Genomic DNA, 21890 nt, shown 5'->3' on the forward strand with positions numbered 1-21890 from the left:
TTCCTGATTACATAGAAATGTGTCTCTCTTGTCTTACGGTGTCCAAATGACCAGTTCAGTGTAGAAAGGAGCAGCGTAAAACACTGGGGTAAAGTTAGCTTGAAGTTCGAAAACGATTTTGCCACGCCTGTAGCGTTTACACGAAACCTCTTAGAATCGCGAGAATACTTGCTTTGTGCATAAAATACATTGTGAATGCTTTCTCAGCCTTTACTTTTTCGTTTATATTACATTTCTTGGACCAAGCACGAATAGTCTTTTGTCCATATCTTCGCAACGGAAGCACAGAACGCCTTCAAACCAAATGCATTTTAAAGACCACGACGTGGATATTTCCACAGCCTCTACATCAAAGTATCAGTGAGCTAATTATCTTTTTTTAAACCTCCGGTTTTTCATCGATGCGTAATTACGCACTAACTGGAACCCGGGGGACCGCTGTATACACAAGTTCACAACGCGAGAAATACTGTTCAATACGGCTTCATGCGAAAAACCCGTATATGACCATAGGCAACAGAATAGCGCAGTCTCCAATTACTCAGACTGTAAGCACGGGAATAAAGCTTTGTCTGAATTCTGAAACCCTTCCTTTACGTCCTGTTTTCATTCAGGTAAGAGTCAACTATATGCACAATACTACTGACAGCAGGAAGATTAAAATATTCTTTACTCAGCAGCTTATTAAAAACAGCTCCCATGATGTTCAAACCGATTTTTTACACAGAACACTGACACAGCTTTGCGTTCTGAATCTCTTTTTCTCGTGTGTTTATTTAATGTGGCACAATGTACTGGGATAGGGGTATTCTGTTCACAAACCAATATCATTTAAACCACAGCACCCACAATGCTGCAAGTAAGTGTTTTGCACACTAAGCAGAGAGCGATGTCTTCCTCGTTAGTATAGTGGCAAGTATCCCCACCTGTCACGCGGGAGACCAGGGTACATCAGGACATGCATTGAAGTGAAAGCAGGATGCGCTGCGACATCCACTGTGCAGATCCCGCCACACTAAGAGGTGAGTGGGTCTGTTCGATCACAGCGCTAGGCGAATCCCCAAACAGTGTGCGTGGCAACAAACGAAACGGGCCTGTTTCCGCCCGGTTTCGATCCGGGGAAATCGGGCCCAGTAGTGGCGGGATCTGTACAGTGCATGTCGCAGCGCTTCAATGTGCTTCCTGATGTCCTACCCCGAGAACAGAAAAGACAGCATCCACAGCTCAGGTCTCTGCACAGGAGCTAAGCTGCCCTCATCTCCTCTGCTCTGCGGCTCCTGCGGAGTGGAGTCCTGCCTGGAGCCATGTTTGCAGGCGGCGGCTCCCCGCGCCCTGTCTGTGCGTCGTGTCCAAGAGCTCCTGGGAGGAAGAGAGAGCCCTCCCACTCGGGGGCTTTTCCACGGTCTGTGTGAGGAGGGGCGGATGTGTCCAGTAGCTTATCGAGCGGAAGCCTGGGGCGGCGGAGAGCTGTGATCGTGCAGACCTTGAGGTGTCACCTCTTTGACTGCTTTCCCGCCCCCCCTCCGCCCAAGCTCTGCTCCAAAGTAGCCCGGCAACCCCTCACACCTGCACGTGTCACAACCTAAGGTGCGGTCATGAGACACCCATGGGGTGTCGTTCTGTTCTTGCTAATTGTTTCCTGCCCGTCGCAGGCAGGAGTCCATGCGAGGAAGATGCGCTGGACAGAGCTCAGAGGGCGCAGCTGGGTGGCTTTCCTTCTGAGTGACGTTCCTGCAACACTCTCCCGCTACTCTTGGTGCGCTCATGCCACAACGCAGGAAGGCTGGAGCAGGTGGCTGTGGGCTTTGCGCACCGCCGAAATAGCTCAGTTGGGAGAGCGTTAGACTGAAGATCTAAAGGTCCCTGGTTCGATCCTGGGTTTCGGCATTTTGTTTCATCGCGCCCTTTGTTCCTCTCTCCAGCGCCACCTGCCTAAAGTGACGCGTCCCTTTCTCAGCCCGAAACGCAAGCGAGACACCAGCAGCGGTCCCTGCAGGTTTCCGTAGTGTAGCGGCTATCACGTTCGCCTAACACGCGAAAGGTCCCCGGTTCGAGACCGGGCGGAAACAGCCTCGTTTTGCACGCTCCTGCACTTCACAGAGGTCTTGAGCAACCGGTCATCTGTTCCCAATGTATTTCCGGTGCCTTCGTGCACTCTTGTACCAAACGCACGTTCCTTCTGTACGCGGAGCCGATCATTTGCAATTGGGCTGTGCCGACAGACCAGGACGAGCTCTGTCGGCTCAAAAGCAGCGCAGGACCTGCAAGAACAACAGAAAGATTAGCATCCAGTGGGGGCCTCTTAGTGAGCCCAAGAGCTCATCAAGAATCGGCTCCAGCAACAGGGCTGGGGGCATTGTTCCATTCTCCGCCCACTCTCGGTGTTAACAAGTCCCTCCTGGTCTCTGCTTGAAATGCACTTTCCTGCGATTGCTTTGGTGCAACTGGCTTCCCCTGCATGGGCGAATGTGAAGAAGATCCTTAGTAAGTCATTGAAGAAAACCGAGAAGAGGTCGGAGTGGCCTCTGTCGTTCATCAACGATCCAGTCAGGCAGTACTCCTCTGTAAAGCGCCGTTCGTTCACATCGATTGGCTTTTTTTTGCCTTCATTCGTGCGAGTAGTAAAAGCAGACACCCCTATTCTGCCGTGACCCGGATTCGAACCGGGGTTGTTGCGGCCACAACGCAAAGTACTGACCACTATACGATCACAGCGAGTTACCGAGACACACGCGGCAGGGCGGAAAGGGCTGTGCTCTCTTCGTGTGACATAATTCGGAAAAGTCCTGACGTTGCATTTCAACTGAGCCCCAGTATACATCGACCCTTCGACACTCTGAGTGACAACTCTCTTGCGTGTTTTCTCATATCTATGTAGTTTGCTTGCATGATGCTGGGAACAGCATGGTTGTTCGCTGCCATATAGTCTAGCGGTTAGGGTTCCTGGTTTTCACCCAGGCGGTTCGACTCGGTTTTGCCTCCTGCTTTCCAAAAGATCAGCACCGTGTACGAAAGAGCCGCATTAAAACTACTCGAACGTGCAAAACGTGCGAGAAGAGGGGGCGCTTGTTTCCAACCGAAACTTCTCGCGTGTGAGACGAGCTGATCATCGCTGTGGGAAGGTTACTCTAGTAGACAGGGCTGACCTTCGGCAATAGGATTTATAGTCTCCAAGATGATATTTGCACTTTCTGGAGAGGCGATTCTCTCCACTTCAGTAGCCCGATTTCGTCGATTGCGTGGAGAGGGCTGTAGAATGTGGCGCCGCCTTTCCTGCTCCGTCCATGACAGGCGTGCTGGTCTCTGGAGAGAGAGCACGGTCCATCAGCGCACTCCAATAAAGGCAATGGAAGCAGCTGAATCGCATTGGCGAAGCTCAGCACTGGGCCGCTGGGCACGTCTTACCACCGTTTCCGTAGTGTAGTGGTTATCACGTTCGCCTCACACGCGAAAGGTCCCCGGTTCGAAACCGGGTGGGAACAGACATCTTTTGTCGCCAGGCACAAAAGGGGATTGGGGATTCGCCTAGCGCTGTGATCGAACAGACCCACTCACCTCTTAGTGTGGCGGGATCTGCACAGTGCATGTCACAGCGCATCCTGCTTTCACTTCAATGCGCGTTCTGATGTACCCCAGTCTCCCGCGTGACAGGTGGGGACAGGTGACAGGTCCTATACTAACGAGGAAGGCATCGCTCTCTCCGACCCCCGGCATCGTGTCCCGACCCACCGTGCTGGAAGCCGACGCGTGCTGTGATTCCTTTACGGAGCAGAAATGACAACCGAGGAGCCGAGAGATCATTTCAGCATTTCGCGTCTGAACGGAAAACACAAACGACCAACTAGGAATGACTTGCCTTTGACGCTTCTCAAAGCGTTCTTTGTGCATCGAACAGACCCACTCACCTCTTAGTGTGGCGGGATCTGCACGGTGCATGTCGCAGCGCTTCCTGCTTTCACTTCAATGTGCTTCCTGATGTCGAGTCGTGTGCCGTGCGGAGGCTCTGAAAGCGAGAGCAATGAAAAGGTGCACGACGCTGTGAAAGAAAACAGAGAAGTGAAAGGCAGTCATTTCTCTAAGGAGGTGAAAGAAAAGCTACTTCCCGTCGGGGAATCGAACCCCGGTCTCCCGCATGACAGGCGGGGATACTTGCCACTATACTAACGAGGAAGACATCACACGCTCCGACCCCCGGCATCGTGTCCCGACCCACCGTGCTGGAAGCCGACGCGTGCTGTGATCCCTTTACGGAGCAGAAATGACAACCGAGGAGCCGAGAGATCATTTCAGCATTTCGCGTCTGAACGGAAAACACAAACGACCAACTCAGATTGACTTGCCTTTGACGCTTTTCAAAGTGTTCTTTGTGCACGACGACTGCGCTGCCTAGCAGATACAAAGGGGTTGTACAACTTTGAACTAGCAAATGGAAGAGGGCTAAGCCCCCTCTCTTTTAGCCCAGGTTCGATCTGTCTCCCAGATTCACCAGGGCGCACACACACACACCCGTGCCGTTGAAGTGCTCTGCTTCATTTCTAAGGGCAACTCAACATTCACTCCTACCCCGAGTGCAGAAAAGACAGCATCCACAGCAACAACAGCTCAGGTCTCTGCACAGGAGCTAAGCTGCCCTCATCTCCTCTGCTCTGCGGCTCCTGCGGAGTGGAGTCCTGCCTGGAGCCGTGTTTGCAGGTGGCCCTGTCTGGGCGTCGTGTCCAAGAGCTCCTGGGAGGAAGAGAGAGCCCTCCCACTCGGGGGCTTTTCCACGGTCTGTGTGAGGAGGGGCGGGTGTGTCCAGTAGCTTATCGAGCGGAAGCCTGGGGCGGCGGAGAGCTGTGATCGTGCAGACCTTGAGGTGTCACCTCTTTGTCTGCTTTCCCGCCCCCCCTCCGCCCAAGCTCTGCTCCAAAGTAGCCCGGCAACCCCTCACACCTGCACGTGTCACAACCTAAGGTGCGGTCATGAGACACCCATGGGGTGTCGTTCTGTTCTTGCTAACTGTTTCCTGCCCATCGCAGGCAGAAGTCCATGCGAGGAAGATGCGCTGGACAGAGCTCAGAGGGCGCACCTGGGTGGCTTTCCTTCTGAGTGACATTCCTGCAACACTCTCCCGCTACTCTTGGTGCGCTCATGCCACAACACAGGAAGGCTGGAGCAGGTAGGTATGGGCTTGGCACACCGCCGAAATAGCTCAGTTGGGAAAGCGTTAAACTGAAGATCTAAAGGTCCCTGGTTCGATCCCGGGTTTCGGCATTTTGTTTCATCGCACCCTTTGTTCCTCTCTCCAGTGCCCCCTGCCTAAAGTGACGCGTCCCTTTCTCACCCCGAAACGCAAGCGAGACACCAGCAGCGGTCCCTGCAGGTTTCTGTAGTGTAGCGGCTATCATGTTCGCCTTACGCGCGAAAAGTCCCCGGTTCGAGACCGGGTGGAAACAGCCTTGTTTTGCACGCTCCTGTACTTCACAGAGGTCTTGAGCGACCGGTCATTTGTTCCCAATGTATTTCCGGTGCCTTTGTGCACTCTTGTACCAAACGCACGTTCCTTCTGTACGCGGAGCCGATCATTTGCAATTGGGCTGTGCTGACAGACCAGCACGAGCTCTGTCGGCTCAAAAGCAGCGCAGGACCTGCAAGAACAACAGAAAGATTAGCATCCAGCTGGGGCCTCTTAGTGAGCCCAAGATCTCATCAAGTATCGGCTCCAGCAACAGGGCTGGGCGCATTGTTCCATTCTCCGCCCACTCTCGGTGTAAACAAGTCCCTCCTGGTCTCTGCTTGAAATGCACTTTCATGCGTTTGCTTTGGTGTACCTGGCTTCCCCTGCATGGGCGATTGTGAAGAAGATCCTTAGTAAGTCATTGAAGAAAACCGAGAAGAGGTCGGAGTGACCTCTGTCGTTCATCAACGATCCAGTCAGGCAGTACTCCTCTGTAAAGCGCCGTTCGTTCACACCGATTGGCTTTTTTTTGCCTTCATTCGTGCAAGTAGTAAAAGCAGACACCCCTTTAGGGAGCCTATCAGCACCCGGAGTTTTCCTCTTCTGTAAGCTCTCCATAGCCTCTCAGCTCTTCTACTGTCAAATCCCCCTCAAGTACTTCCCTATCTTCTTCACTCAAAACGTTTTCTAGCTTTGAGGTAAAAAAATGAATTTCTTCATCCTTTACCTCTGTAGAGCTGTACAGTCTTGAGTAGAAGTGTCACGCCCTCTGCAGCCAGAGGGCGGTATTCTCTGTCCTGTCCCTAGTTTCTGGTATGCTGTCCTTCCTGTCCCTCTCTTTCCCTTGGGCTAAATATTTCCGGGTCTTGCACTCTGTCCTCGCTCAGCACTGACGTTCGGATGTCCTGAGACCCGCCTAGCACCAGGGCGCCCCACGTCCGCTCCCTGAGGGCACAGGTTTCTATACGACATTCCTGAACTCTTTGCACTAATGAGCCCGGGCCTTTTTCCCGTCTCGCCGCTACGCATATGGGTCTTTTTCCGCCCTCCTGCTCCCCACGGTTAGTACCCTTGGATGTCCGTGACAAGAAGGCCTCGATGCAGGAGAGGATAGCACTCAGCTCTGTACTCTCTCTTCCCTCCTCATCAACTACACTTTCCATGACAGACTTGGAGCCTACCACTTTCCTGAAAAAGAAGCGAGTACACTTCTCATTTTCTTCCAAGAACTGCACTCAGCTTCTTAACAGCACTCCTCGACTACTTTCTTCCGCTATGCTCCGGACATCCTTTTTTAAAAGGGTGATATCCTCGAGCACATTGAAGCCACTGTCTCGTGTAGAGACGCTGCAGCTGCCTCTGTTTCCTGGCTAGCACTCCTCTCTGTCTGGCAGCAGCCTTCCTTCCCTCAGCCATGAAAAAGGCCTTTGTCCTCACCTTCACCTCCTCCCACCACTCTCCTACTGACCCATACAGACACTGCAAGGACAGCCACTGTGATAGTTTCTCTTTGTAGCGGGATACTACCCCCTCGTTCTCTAGCAGCTTTGTGTTGAGTTTCCAGAGGCCTGGGCCAAAGACAGTCCCGCCCTGGAGTTCCACTCTACACCCTAAAGCCTGATGATCTGAGAAGAAGACAGGCTGAAGAGTGACCCCAACAACTTTCACTCTCTCTGAGACAAAGCAATAGTCAATTCTGATTCCTCCCTGACCATATATATCCTGCTGTTGTGGGATATATACATCTATATGTGTCTGAGAGTTTCAAGTCTTGAACTAAGTTTTGCAGGGCCAGTGAGCTGGAATCCAATTTTATCGGAGAGCTAGACTGCCTATCTGTGTGCTCTAAGATACAATTAAAATCCCCTCCCACTATCACGTCTGTGCTACATAACAATAGGGGAGAGAGTGCTTTGAGTAGCTCCACCCTTCCTCCCACGTCAGTAGGACAATACACATTGATTAGACGCAGGTTAACGGTCCCCCATTCCACATCCACTCACAGCAACCTGCCATCTATGACCCTCTGAATACTTTTCAATTTGAAAGCCCATCCTTTGAAAAGAATGGCCACGCCAGAGGCTCTGTTGTTATTGTCCCCTGACCAATCAGAAGGCTCTTTATCCCACCTATCTTCAAAGCTTTTATACCTCTCTTGATTTACTTCTTTTTCTTTTTCTTCTTACCAATTTCCTGCCAGCCATCCTCTGAATGAGCCTTCATCAGGGTGGCAGCAGTAAAAGCGTTCACGGAGTCCATTTCAAGGAAGGGGGTAGAGGGAGGGGTGGATGGGTTCCAGCTGTCCCCATCACCATGCTCTCCTTCCTCCTCGCTCGGGGAGAAAACAGAGTCATTTTTCCTTTTCCTCAAGTCCAGCTCCTGGGAGCACTGAGGGGAAAGGGGTGCAGCCGATGCACCAGTCTCCTTTTCCCCCTCACCCACCAGCTGCTGCAGATCCTCCGTGATGGACTGGATGGAGGAGAGGAGGACATCTCTAGCACTTGCAGAGTCTGAGAAAAGCAGCTCCGCTGAATCCTGGGTATCCTCGCTGGACCCGCTCCACCGGGGGGCCCCACACTGGCCCTCGTTCTGAGGAGCAGGAGTGGGGGAGGGGTCTTCGCTGTTCTCGGGGGTTTTCAAACCCTCGTGCTTGTCTGGTGCAGTCTGCAGTTGTGGGGGCGTAGTGGATTTCTCTTCCACCGGCCCCGGAGCCACAGCAGGACTGATCCTGGCTGGAGGCTGAGAGTCTTTGTCCAACAAGCGTTCTTTGTTTGACTTGTTGTTTGCTTTGGATTTTTGGGCCTGTTTGACTGAAACAAGCACTGCCTCATCCTTTCTCATTTTGAGTTTATTGGCGTAGGCGTGAGGGCAGTTCTTAAAAACGTGTCCTTCCGAGCCACATAAATTGTAATTTGGCAGCATTGAATAGTCAGAGGCTAAATGTCCCTGTTTGCCACAGGTCTTGCAGCATTTCACAGTGCAGGACGATGCCAGGTGTCCCACAGCACCACAGCACTGAGAAAAGCTGGGAAAAGTCAGAAGACCTGTTTAGTGTGCAAAACACTTACTTGCAGCATTGTGGGTGCTGTGATTTAAATGCTATTGGTTTGTGAACAGAATACCCCTATCCCAGTGCATTGTGCCATATTAAATAAAAGCATGAGAAAAAGAGATTCAGAACGCAAAGCTGTGTCAGTGTTCTGTGTAAAAAATTGGTTTGAACATCATGGGAGCTGTTTTTAATGAGCTGCTGAGTAAAGAATATTTTAATCTTCCTGCTGTCAGTAGTATTGTCAATATAGTTGACCCTTACCTGAATGAAAACAGGGCGTAAAGGAAGTGTTTCAGAAATCAAACAAAGCTTTATTCCCGTGCTTACAGTCTGGGTAATTGGAGACTGCGCTGTTCTGCTTCCTATGGTCATATACGGGTTATTCGCACAAAGCCGTATTGAACAGTATTTCTCGCGTTGTGAACGTCTGTACACAGCAGTCCTCCGGGTTCCAGTAAGTGCGTAATTACGCATCGATGAAAAACCAGAGGTTTAAAAAAAGATAATTAGCCCACTGATAGTTTGATGTAGAGGCTGTGGAAATATCCACAAGTCTTGGTCTTTAAAATGCATTTGGTTTTACGGCGTTCTGTTCTTCCATTGTGAAGATATGGACAAAAGAATATTCGTGCTCGGTCAAAAAAATGTCATAAAAACGAAAAAGTAAAGGCTGAGAAAGCATTCACAATGTATTTTATACACAAAGGAAGTATTCTCGCAACTCTAAGAGGTTTCGTGGTTTAATTTTTTTAATTGTTGAATCATATTTAAATGTTAAACAACTGAAGAGCATATTGCTGTAGACCAGGATGGCCGAGTGGTTAAGGCGTTGGACTTAAGATCCAATGGACAAGTGTCCACGTGGGTTCAATCCCCACTCCTGGTAGTGTTGTAATAAGTTTTAAGTGACAGAACACTTTGATGATTTACACTCTATTTAAATATGAATTTACTAAATTTCAGTTCTCTCCCACTCCCTGGCATAACTGAGCTCTCACTATCGCATACTGAAGGCTCTACATGCATTAGCTGTGATACAGCTCCCAATAAAGACGGAATCAAACATTTTGTTCTGTCTCTCATGGTGATCCTCTTCTCGATCCAAATGAAATGTTTAATATGATGCCTCGAGAAAAAAAAAGGAGTGAATTTCCGCCTGTAATGATTGATGCCCCATCAAACATTTTGTAACATCCCCGGAAGATTATACAGTAGAATCCTGGTTTGTGGCTTAAATTCAAGGTAAACAAGACTAAGGAAACGAGTTGGAAACTTGATGTCGAACTGGAATTTAAGTACCCGGAATATTTCACTACATTGGGCAATATGTGCCAGAGAGGAGTGCTTTAATCCCTTCGATAGCTCAGTTGGTAGTGCGGTTGACTGTATTAGAAACAGTTAGGAATCCTTAAGTCGCTGTTTCGACTCCAGCTCGAAGAAAGTTGCTTTTGTGAACTTTAATCAAATAGTTAAAATAGCTAATCTTTTTCACTCAGACGTTGATCAAAAGCTCAATAAACGATGAAGCAGAGGCTCTTGTTCCGAATTCAGCTAACATCTGGTTGTCTTGTTTTGGCAAATATCTTATCTTTGAATTAAGGGACTACGCTGTCTGATTTGTAATTCAAAAGTAGATACAAATGTCACTGTTTTCAAAGGATAGGTACTTAATTGGCTTTATGTTTTGGTATTGATTTTGTATCATTATATTATTACGTTTGTGCTTTCTGTGTTTTTTATCGTATTGTGAACTTATTTTTTAAACAAATGCTTACAAAGGCAAACACAGCACACATCTGTTTATACCAGCGGTGAATTGTACATTTTTATTAAGTACAATCTACTGTATTTTTAGAAAAAAATGGCATACTGTGCACGATATGTTGCAGAAACACAACCTGATATTTTCATAATTATTATTTTAATCATTTGACAAGTATGAGGTCCCGGATCCAAATCTTCAGTTCTGATTTTTTTAAAAGTGATATCTTCTCTTCCTCTCATGGAAATCACAAGATGTGAGCAAATGTTTTTTGTTCTTTTTTTTTCACGTTGCGATCCAAAGAGCCTCAGACGCACAGTCTGACAGTAACCAAACCAGAATGGATTCTGCTGGGAGCCGGACTGAGCTCATTCTCACTCCCTGTGCTGAAAACAGAATTATCTCTTCCCCGAACATCGTCTACAGCTGCTAGATATTGCTCTGTGTCCTACTGCTCCAGCAATTCCTTTGACCAAAGACAGATCACTTGTGCGCTTTTAAACTTCTTGCCGCTACAGGCTCTTTGATGGCTCATGCTGATCGTCCTGTGGATCCAAAAGAAAATATTAAAGCTGATACTGATATTTTCGATTGTAATTTGCATCTAGCTACTGTCACGGACGTCCAAAGGGACTAACCGTGGGGAGCGGGAGAGCAGAAAAAGACCCATATGCGTAGCGGCGAGACGGGAAAAGGCCCGGGCTCATTAGTGCAAAGAGTTCAGGAATGCCGTATAGAAACCTATGCCCTCAGGGAGCGGACGTGGGGCGCCCTGGTGCTAGGCGGGTCTCAGGACATCCAAACATCAGTGCTGAGCGAGGACAGAGTGCAAGACCCGGAAATATATAGCCCAAGGGAAAGAGAGGGACAGGAAGGACAGCCGACCGGAAACTAGGGACAGGACAGAGAAGGAGCGCCCTCTGGCTGCAGAGGGCGTGACAGCTACAACATCCCTGGAAAAGAAAATTTATTAGTTGCGTGCAATCGGAATCTTTTACTTTACGTATGGTAGTGGAAATAGTTTTAAAAATGTTTTCTAAAGAAGATTGTATCGCCAGGACCTGCCTTTAGCGCTCAGTAGCGATGACGCTGTTGATATAGATGGAGAAGAAATGTAAGATGAATTGATGATCTAAGCTAAAATAGCCCTAACGCGCCTGCTGTAACAGTGTTTGTATTCATAGCAAGTAATATTCTTTTTCAAACCCGAACGTTCCTTTTGCATTAAGTGTTATGTAACCATTAGCGGTTTCTGTAGCTTCTGAAGAGCGCACTTTTCCAAACTGAAGCCTATAAGAACATTATTCAAGATGCACCGTGGCCCAGAATCGTGCATCGGGACAAGGATTAACATCAATTGAAAGTACTCCCAAATAAAAGATTTGACCGAAAAATTGAAAGAGTAGGCAAGTATTAAAACAACGCCATAACTGCTCGACTTCCAGTCGCTTTCCTGGTTCAGGCTTTGTAAAATGACATGATCAGTGAAGTAACAGCGCAGTACAGAACACCCGGTCAGGGGCTTATGCAGCGAATCATCATGAACACGACAAGAGAAAAGGCACACTGCTTATCCGAGAAACATCACGCCCGGCTTTAGGGACAGTGACATCAGAGAGTGGAAGCTTCAGACCTCCTTTTTGTTACAGGTTCAAGCAAACCTGAAAGTTAGGGAGTGTTTGGTCACTTTTGTATGAAAAAGTGTCTGAAGCCTGTAATTATAATTTGCCCTTTTTTAATTGTGGTTGAAATCCACTCCCATGTACAAAGACCTTACAGTATATTCATGTTTACTTAAATGACTAACTATTGGACTATTGGACATTAGTTGGTGTTTTTTTTTTGTAACGATTTGCTATTTCATGCAGGAAAGAAAGGAACCCAGACCCAACGTTTGCTTTCAGGTGCGGTTCATTTACATAACGGACATCTATTTCTGGGGAGCCTGATTTAAATCACACAACCCCGGTAGAAGTCGAATCGACAATCTTATAAACCGAAATCAGATGTGTTATCCATTAAACCACTAGCCCGTCACGTAAATGAATTGCACCATGGTGAGTTCAGCGCCGCTACTAGTAATACCCCACCCCCATCTTAAATTTCTAAGTGAGAAACGTGTTTTCTTCATTTTTATCAGTTTTAACAAATCATCACTTTTAAGCAGACAAAGCCCTTATGTGTTGCTCTGAATTTCTAATTGATTTAGAATTCCAAGACAAAAGCGTTTTGTTCCACAACGGCGTGAAATAATCACGTCTTTCACTCTTCTTCTCTGTTGTAGTAAAGCAGTTCTTGCTAGGTCAGCATTTGCTCCGGTAAATTAGGTCACTTTTCATGTTAACTCACTTCTTCTAAACACAACATTTCCTGGTGCATGTTTTCTCCATGCAAAAAGACATTTTCCCTTACATGATTTCTCATTTTGTTTCATCAAAGAGTACAGAAAAAAGAAAGAAAGGAAAAGTGTCGTAAATGAACTCTGTCGCCCTTGGGAGATGTCAAGCGCATTGGACGTAAAAAGTGCCCAATAAAAGCCATTTCTCTTCGTTTTTCTTACAGTCGGGGCTCCTGTTGCGTGTAAAGGAGGCAGCTTGCTCAGCCAGCAGACTCAGTGCTTACTGAACGCAGGTGTCTCAGAGCGGTGTGTCCAAGCGGCAGTAAAAGAGGAGAATTCTGCTGGCGCCGTAGCTTAGTTGCTTTAAGTATCTGTCTTGTTAACTGGAGATCCTGGCTCCACATCCCTGCTGTGCCTTTCTTCCTGTCTTTTTGTGCAGAAAGTACCATTTTGGACAACTGCGTAGGGCTTGATTTAGTTTAATGCATGAATGCATTTCCTTTCTGCAACAACTTGTTTTTCAAGAAATTCATACAGCTTGTGAAAAATGAAATTTAATTCTTGCCTATCAGAGCAGAAGGAATATTGCCGACTGGCAAGAAAATGCAAGCAATGTTTATTTTTTGACCGGAAAGGTGTGAATGGAGTAGAGCCTCTCTCGTCAGTCTCTGTGGTGCAATCAGCGAGCGTGTTCGGCTGTTAACTGAAAGGTTGGTGGTTCAAACCCACCCAGGGACGATCTTCTTATTTTTGTCAATGTAAACACTGCCTCCGCTAAAGCCGAAACCTTAAACCTCTTTATATTTGCCGAAAATGCAAGTCTTTTGCCCGTGTCCAAGCACAACACTTGAGACCGGGGAAGTCCAATAGTGATCAACACCGCAACTCCCCAGACAACCATATTCACCCATGGAAAAGTATCTTTGAAGGGCTGGCGGGAGATATCATTTATACTCCTGTTGCGTCCTCTGCTAAAATAGTTTAGAAATACAACACGGATTTGTTTGAGAATTTGACAAGCATTGTTACGTTAGCACTGTGAAGTTGGATGTTGATATTTTTATATATTTACCTTCATTTTAACATAAATATAAACATAAATGCTGTAGAATCTATGCTGTACAATCAAACACAGGTATATTTTGAGTCTCGTGCTGATCGTCCTGTGGATCCAAAAGAAATTTTTAAAGCTGATAAATTTCCAATTGTAATTTGCATCTAGCTACAACGTCCCTGGAAAAGAGATTTTATTAGTTGCATGCAATCGGTATCTTTTACTTTACGTATGGTAGTGGAAATAGTTTTAAAAACGTTTCCTAAAGAAGATTGTATTGCCAGGACCTGCCTTTAGCGCTCAGTAGCGATGACGCTGTTGATATAGATGGAGAAGAAATGTAAGATGAATTGATGATCTAAGCTAAAATAGCTCTAACACGCCTCCTGGAACAGTGTTTGTATTCTTAGCAAGTAATATTCTTTTTCAAACCCGAACGTTGCTTTTGCATTAAGTGTTATGTAACCATTAGCGGTTTTGGTAGCTTCTGAAGAGCGCACTTTTCCAAACTGAAGCCTATAAGAACATTATTCAAGATGCACCATGGCCCAGAACGTGCATCGGGACAAGGATTAACATCAATTGAAAGAACTCCCAAATAAAAGATTTGACCGAAAAATTGGCAGTGTAGGCAAGTATTAAAACAACGCCAAAACTTCTCGACTTCCAATCTCTTTCCTGGTTCAGGCTATGTAAAATGACATGATCAGTGGAGTCATGCTGCGGTTGTGAGTTCAAGCCTCACCTGGAGCAGCCTGGTTTTCTGTCTTGACAGGTAAACAGTGTTTTGAGTTATTAGCTAAATGGAGAGAGGATTCTTGTGCTCCTCCTGGGAGAGGTCAAGATGAGACGTTCACGAGGCTGGTGGTAAATATCCTGTCCAGGAATATCGGGGCTGTAGGGAGTCAGATCTATAGATGTAGTGTTGTAACAGAAGGAATAAGGTTCTTGATCCCGAGATGAAGTAAAACAGATGAGTTTATTGCATGCAAGGAACAATAAAGCCGAAGTCTTGTTTCCCGCAAGAAACAACAAAACCGAAGTATTGTTCGCCGTACTGGTACAAACTTTTGGGTTATATAGTGTCTTCTTCTCCGTTTCTGACGTCACTCGGTCTGATGGTAAAGAGGGGGGTTCGTGGTATTTGGCCAGTTTACGATGTCCTGGCCAAATGGTCAGTTTAAGATTACACCCAGGGGGGTTCCTAGCTTGCATCTGCAATCCTTATCAGTTAACCCCCTTTCCTGCCATAAACCCCAGCTTGTGACTTAGAAGTCTAAACCTCATACAGAAAGGATTAAATTCAAACCCCCGTCTTCACATCTTTCTTCATTCCCCCCTTATAAAATATGGCATACGTCAGTGTAGCCTATTTTTATACATACAATGTCAGGGCAGATCTTTCCTTTCTTGGCGAACAGGTATGTATTGCCATGACATTGTACGTTCCACAGTTATAGCAAGATGTGATACATGTTTTTGTGCACGTGATGATTACAATTATACATATAAACAATACTATTCCTACAAATAAACACTGTAAAAAGGTTCCACCCCAGGCCCCAAACACAGACTTTACCCAAGACCCAATTCCCCAATTTTCAGTATAATAGTCCTGATATTTCTGTCCCTCATTGTAAATGTGTTGGGCCAGATCTGAGATGTGCTCAGAATTATCAGGAATATACAGTGCCTTGCGAAAGTATTCGGCCCCCTTGAACTTTTCAACCTTTTGCCACATTTCAGGCTTCAAACATAAAGATATAAATTTTTTATTTTATGTGAAGAATCACCAACAAGTGGGACACAATTGTGAAGTGGAACGAAATCTATTGGATTTTTGAAACTTTTTTAACTAATAAAAAATTGAAAAGTGGGGCGTGCAAAATTATTCGGCCCCTTTACTTTCAGTGCAGCAAACTCACTCCAGAAGTTCAGCGAGGATCTCTGAATGATCCAATGTTGTCCTAAATGACTGATGGTGATAAATAGAATCCACCTGTGTGTAATCAAGTCTCTGTATAAATGCACCTGCTCTGTGATAGTCTCAAGGTTCTGTTGAAAGCGCAGAGAGCATCATGAAGACCAAGGAACACACCAGGCAGGTCCGTAATACTGTTGTGGAGAAGTTTAAAGCCGGATTTGGATACAAAAAGATTTCCCAAGCTTCAAACATCCCAAGGAGCACTGTGCAAGCGATCATCTTGAAATGGAAGGAGTATCAGACCACTGCAAATCTACCAAGACCTGGCCGTCCCTCTAAACTTTCAGCTCAGACAAGGAGAAGACTGATCAGAGATGCAGCCAAGAGGCCCATGATCACTCTGGATGAACTGCAGAGAACTACAGCTGAGGTGGGAGAGTCTGTCCATAGGACAACAATCAGTCTTACACTGCACAAATCTGGCCTTTATGGAAGAGTGGCAAGAAGAAAGCCATTTCTCAAAGATATCCATAAAAAGTCTCGTCTAAAGTTTGCCACAAGCCACCTGGGAGACACCCCAAACATGTGGAAGAAGGTGCTCTGGTCAGATGAAACCAAAATCGAACTTTTTGGCCACAATGCAAAACGATATGTTTGGCGTAAAAGCAACACAGCTCATCACCCTCAACACACCATCCCCACTGTCAAACATGGTGGTGGCAGCATCATGGTTTGGGCCTGCTTTTCTTCAGCAGGGACAGGGAAGATGGTTAAAATTGAGGGGAAGATGGATGCAGCCAAATACAGGACCATTCTGGATGAAAACCTGTTGGAGTCTGCAAAAGACCTGAAACTGGGACGGAGATTTATCTTCCAACAAGACAATGATCCCAAACATACAGCAAAATCTACAAAGGAATGGTTCACAAATAAACGTATCCAGGTGTTTGAATGGCCAAGTCAAAGTCCAGACCTGAATCCAATCGAGAATCTGTGGAAAGAGCTGAAAACTGCTGTTCACAAACGCTCTCCATCCAACCTCACTGAGCTCGAGCTGTTTTGCAAGGAAGAATGGGCAAGAATTTCAGTCTCTCGATGTGCAAAACTGATAGAGACATACCCCAAGCGACTTGCAGCTGTAATCGCAGCAAAAGGTGGCTCTACAAAGTATTAACGCAAGGGGGCCGAATAATTTTGCACGCCCCACTTTTCATTTTTTTATTAGTTAAAAAAGTTTCAAAAATCCAATAGATTTCGTTCCACTTCACAATTGTGTCCCACTTGTTGGTGATTCTTCACATAAAATAAAAAATTTATATCTTTATGTTTGAAGCCTGAAATGTGGCAAAAGGTTGAAAAGTTCAAGGGGGCCGAATACTTTCGCAAGGCACTGTATGTGCAGCATTCAGTGCCAATTACTGCACAAGTTCCTCCTTGGGCCACCAGTACATAATCTAAAGCTAGTCGGTTCTGCATGGCCACTGTTCTGAGGGCTACCATCTCATCATTAACAGCCTTCAGACTAGATGAGGTAGAATTTGCTAATTCTTCTATAGTCGAGGCCATTTGAATTAACTCTCGACTCAGAAAGTTCATGCCGGCTTGTGGAAATATTATACCTAAATAATATTCCCAATCAGCCAATTTTCTTTGTGGTCTGTGGTTAGGTCCGAAGGGGCTGTGGGTTTGAACATGGATATGAGGAACCACATATCCTAAATAACATGAGCCAGACCACTGGGCTGGCAACCATGGGTAGGCTCGTTTTCCACAAATGAAATATGTTCCGTTTGGCGCTCCCCATGCCTCTGAAAATAAGAAGCTTATACCGAATTGTGGGGTGTGCCGATCCCATCCTGGAATTTGGAAGGTAGAGGTGGATATATTTGCAGCGATGGTAAGGTTGCAACGACTCCATCCAACCAAGTGCAGACCATAAGTGTGCTGAAAACATATGTTTCCCTCACGTTCCTTATTTAGAGTCAGGTATGGTGGTGTATGGCTTCTGTTATATTTAGGAGCGTAAGAGCCTGTGAAGCTCGTGGGCTCTAAGCCTCGCTCCTGTAGATATTGTAATGTTGTGCAGGTTAAAGTCGTGTTATGGCAACCCCCATAGTTTGTCATATTAAAATCTTCTAAATTATCCCTCCAAATGATCATGCCTATGACTTCCTCGAGAGGAATGGCCCCCATAGGAAGTCCTCCCTGTACATATTTGGGTAATGCGGCACACACCCAGCGGGCACTTTGGTTGGTTTTCTTAGCTGTCAGATAGGAGAGGCCTAAAAAGGAATTAATTCCATGTTCTCCTTTGTGGGAGAGATGATCATTAATCCCTGCGGAACATAGTCCTACAGCAACAATTATCGTTATTAACAGAAATGATTTCATTCTGAGTCTGCAACTGGGGATGAGGCTCGTCGGCAGTGTGACGCGTGGATCCAGCGATCTTTTCCTTCCACTCGAACCGCAGACTCGGTTGTCAACAGTATCTGGTAGGGTCCGTCCCACCTGGGCTGGAGAACCTGTGAAGGAAATTTCCTGATCCACACCCACTCTCCTGGGATGAGGTTGTGCCCTCCTTCAGGTGGTGGTCCCCACGCCTCCAGGACCTGCTCGCGGGCTCCTTGGGTGGCCTCTGTCAGCAACTTGCAATAATACAAAGGAATGGTTGATCCATCTGAGGAAACCCCAGTCTCAGCACCTGTAAGAGAGCTTGTTTCAAATTATTACAGGCGGCTTTTGCTGCAGGAACCAAGGCAATCTTGTCCTTGTACTGCACTCCCCCCTTAAGCAGATCTGTTAAGAGTTGTGCTCACCCCGTAAAAACATTGCACCCAGGCCCTGTTAAAATTTCACAATGCTAGACACAAAAGGGCCTTATCATAACTGCTTCTATTAGACACTCTAAAGCTGAAGCAACTCAGACTTTGTGGGTTTCCTCATCAGGGGAAGCACTCAGAATACCATCAACATACTGAGTGATCACAGTCAGTTGAAGCCACGTGATACCCTGTTCTGGATAATCATTCTTTGTACTGCATAATATTCCAACCCAATAGATCTGGAATAAAACCACCCATTAAAATCTGGTACTCGCCAAGTAAAACTTGCTGTCCCAATACTCCTGTGGCCTCCTGCCGTCTTCCCATATATATTACTCTATAGCACACTGTTGAACAGAGGAGTGAAACAAGCATGACAGTAGTGCTCCGGTATCCCCTAACAGAGAAACCAACACTCCATTAACAGTACATTTTTAACCACTGGACTGGGACAGACTTAGGGAGGCTACAAGGGATTTACAGGATCTAATCGTTAGGTAAACAGATCTTCTCACAAGACGTTATTCTCCCCAGTCTCGATTCTAAACCTACAGCTTTTCAGCATGTCTGGTTTCGAGACATTCGACTAAAACCAAATTGTTTCCACTATTGCAACTAATTGTATAAAAAATACAAAAACTGTTTAACTACTTTTACATCCACCTGTACTGTACTTATACGTTTCAGACGCTCTTATATTTTCCAATCTCCTTAAGTTGATTTTCGTCAAGTCTCTTTAGTTACATCTCTAGCCAGTCCCGCTGGCTAAACACACTCACACCGTCCTTTAGTAGACCAAAACTCACAGTTACACACATTATCATAAAACACACATACACTTCGAGAATATATTTTTCTCTTTGTACTACAATGTGCTGTATTCTTGTTTTACTTCTACATTAATCCTTTTAATTTCTGAAGCGCACTCCAGGTTCGCTGCATTTCTAATTTCGGGTGCGGTACTTTAGCCCACCGGTCAATATCTTCCGGTTTTGGATTTGATCGTATGGGGGAATCAGGGAAGGTAGGTGCGAGTGCGGACCCCCCTCGACGGGGTGCTAGACACTTAGAGTGACGCTGTCATCAACAGCGCCAGCCCCCACTACATCAGGCCCTCTCCCACTTAGGGTGAGAATACAGGTCTGCGGGCGCCCTCTGTTTAAGGGAGTTCCTGTTCCGTCTCTATCACACTCGTACCAGGTGTCATCCCACTCAGACCCCCCGTCTCCATATGGTCACTGTGGGAATTGATCCCAATTATTTTCATTTCCTGCCTGTCTGTGCCCCTATGGGAGAGCAGGATATAACACATTAACTAGTGCAGTGCGACCAGGAACTAATTCTTCTTTTAGTTTCTGATTCTCCTGCACTGCCTCTTTTCGCTTTTGTTTATACTCTTTCGTAGCGAGTAAAGTATCTTTTCTTCTGGGTTTTTGTTTTCCCCGTAACACACTTTTAAGTCAATTCTTTTTTTTTTTCCTCAAGTATCTGCTACCACTGGTGCCGGCCTTGCACCAGGGTGGGAGCTACATGCTTGTGCTTTTGCCAATCAATATGCTTTCTTTACAGGCGTCTTCGCCCCAGACTCCCTCTGATAAACTCAACATTTCGCATATTTTTCTCCTTTTTTTTTCCGTCAACTTACACTTTTCCGATATATAAACGGACCCTTCCACCACTTTCTCAAACCATCAGTTAGCACACATGTTCGGTCTCTTTTACTTTCGTTGTGTGTGAGGTAACAGCTCATACAGTAAGGGGATGCTTTCACTTGAAAAAACCTGTGCATTCCTGCACTCATTCAGCCAAGGGCGTCTGTTACCTCCAGATCTAAATGCCTCTCAGAGACTTTAGAGAGGACTTACACCACACTGTTCACAGGTAAGGAACGAGACCTCGAAAACCCCCTTTCTTGATCAGGAATTCACCATCCCCAGAACGCCAGCATCGCTGCTTTTGCCCCAGGGTGGACTTACGCACTGAGCTCAATCAGGGCGATTCTCGGGTCTCAACGTCCTTTAAATCCTGCTACTTAATGCTTTGCTCTTTTATTATGAGGTGTGTTTATGTTAGTGTCGTGCGTGTGTATATGTATTTCACAAACAAGGAAAACACCTACATACATATATATCTCTTCTACTTCTGTTTCCTTTAAAACAAAAAACCACGCCATGCCAATCCGTGCACGATCAAGGCGTAGCTAATCTCAGGACCCCGGGTGCAATTAAGGCCCACACCAATCCTGGATTATACGTGCATTTAATGTACCACTCAGCTCCAGAACCCCGGGCGCAATTAAGGCCCACACCGATCCTGAGCCTCAGAACTCCGGGCGCAATTAAGGCCCACACCAGTCCTGAATTACGTGCATTTAATGCACCACTCAGCTCCAGAACCCCGGGCGCAATTAAGGCCCACACCGATCCTGAGCCTCAGAACTCTGGGCGCAATTAAGGCCCAAACCAGTTCTGACCTTCAGAACTCTGGGCGCAATTAAGGCCCACACCAGTCCTGAACTTCGCGGTAAGGGTCCAAAACCCGTTCAAAAACTCCACGCGCAATTAAGGCATACACCAGCTTCGAATGCCTGTACACAATACCGCGGACCGCCTGCCAGACCAAATTCTGGGCTTACAGCAAACAACCCATTACATACACTGGTGTCTTCCCCGGGCCAGAGGAATTCAGGAACTCACGTTTACTCTGTCATCTCGGGCGATTCTCGCAGGGAGCAGAGACTTCCCAATCGGTCAGAGAGAGTCGGGACTTTTTTTTTTAAAAGAGGAGTCCTTACCTCTTAGTAATGTGAGCGCTGACCGTCTCTCCTGCGGATGGGAAGTTCTGCGCCTTCTGGAGCATCCGCCGACTACGCCAAATTTGTTGTAACAGAACGAATAAGGTTCTTGATCCCGAGATGAAGTAAAACAGATGAGTTTATTGCATGCAAGGAACAATAAAGCCGAAGTCTTGTTTCCCGCAAGAAACAACAAAACCGAAGTATTGTTCACCGTACTGGTACAAACTTTTGGGTTATATAGTGTTTTCTTCTCCGTTTCTGACGTCACTCTGATGGTAAAGAGGGGGGTTCATGGTATTTGGCCAGTTTACGATGTTCTGGACAAATGGTCAGTTTAAGATTACACCCAGGGGGTTCCTAGCTTGCATCTGCAATCCTTATCAGTTAACCCCCTTTCCTGCCATAAATCCCAGCTTGTGACTTAGAAGTCTAAACCCCCTACAGAAAGGATTAAATTCAAACCCCCATCTTCACATCTTTCTTCAAAGCAGAACATTCAAGTTTCACAGACAGAAGCAGCATGCCAGCACAGCCAACATTAAAACGGAGGGCACACTACGATTTGCATTGACACAAAAGTGATCTGGGCAGACGTCGTTCCCTGCATAACGCAAAAAGTGGCAAAGCGCTTTTGGGTTGAGAGGACGCAAGAAGGTTTTTGTTTTGTGCCTTGATGTCAAGCTGAGAAAGAATCTTTAAAC

At 46.4% G+C, this 21890-nt stretch overlaps 5 non-coding genes across 5 annotated transcripts; all 5 read left to right on the top strand.

Annotated features, from left to right (window-relative positions):
• Window positions 1-1814: 1814 nt before the first annotated feature.
• trnaf-gaa (transfer RNA phenylalanine (anticodon GAA)) lies at window positions 1815-1887 on the top strand. Its single transcript has one exon. It is a non-coding gene; the product is annotated as a tRNA-Phe (tRNA).
• Window positions 1888-1996: 109 nt separating this feature from the next.
• Window positions 1997-2069, top strand: trnav-aac (transfer RNA valine (anticodon AAC)). The gene has a single exon. It is a non-coding gene; the product is annotated as a tRNA-Val (tRNA).
• A 1340-nt stretch (window positions 2070-3409) lies between these two features.
• trnav-cac (transfer RNA valine (anticodon CAC)) lies at window positions 3410-3482 on the top strand. The gene has a single exon. It is a non-coding gene; the product is annotated as a tRNA-Val (tRNA).
• A 1880-nt stretch (window positions 3483-5362) lies between these two features.
• On the top strand, window positions 5363-5435 carry trnav-uac (transfer RNA valine (anticodon UAC)). The gene has a single exon. It is a non-coding gene; the product is annotated as a tRNA-Val (tRNA).
• Window positions 5436-9292: 3857 nt separating this feature from the next.
• Window positions 9293-9375, top strand: trnal-uaa (transfer RNA leucine (anticodon UAA)). Its single transcript has one exon. It is a non-coding gene; the product is annotated as a tRNA-Leu (tRNA).
• The last annotated feature ends 12515 nt before the right edge of the window (window positions 9376-21890 follow it).

Source organism: Lepisosteus platostomus (genome assembly GCF_059453375.1).
Source record: "Lepisosteus platostomus isolate fLepPlt1 chromosome 5 unlocalized genomic scaffold, fLepPlt1.hap1 SUPER_5_unloc_3, whole genome shotgun sequence".
NCBI lineage: Eukaryota > Metazoa > Chordata > Actinopteri > Semionotiformes > Lepisosteidae > Lepisosteus > Lepisosteus platostomus.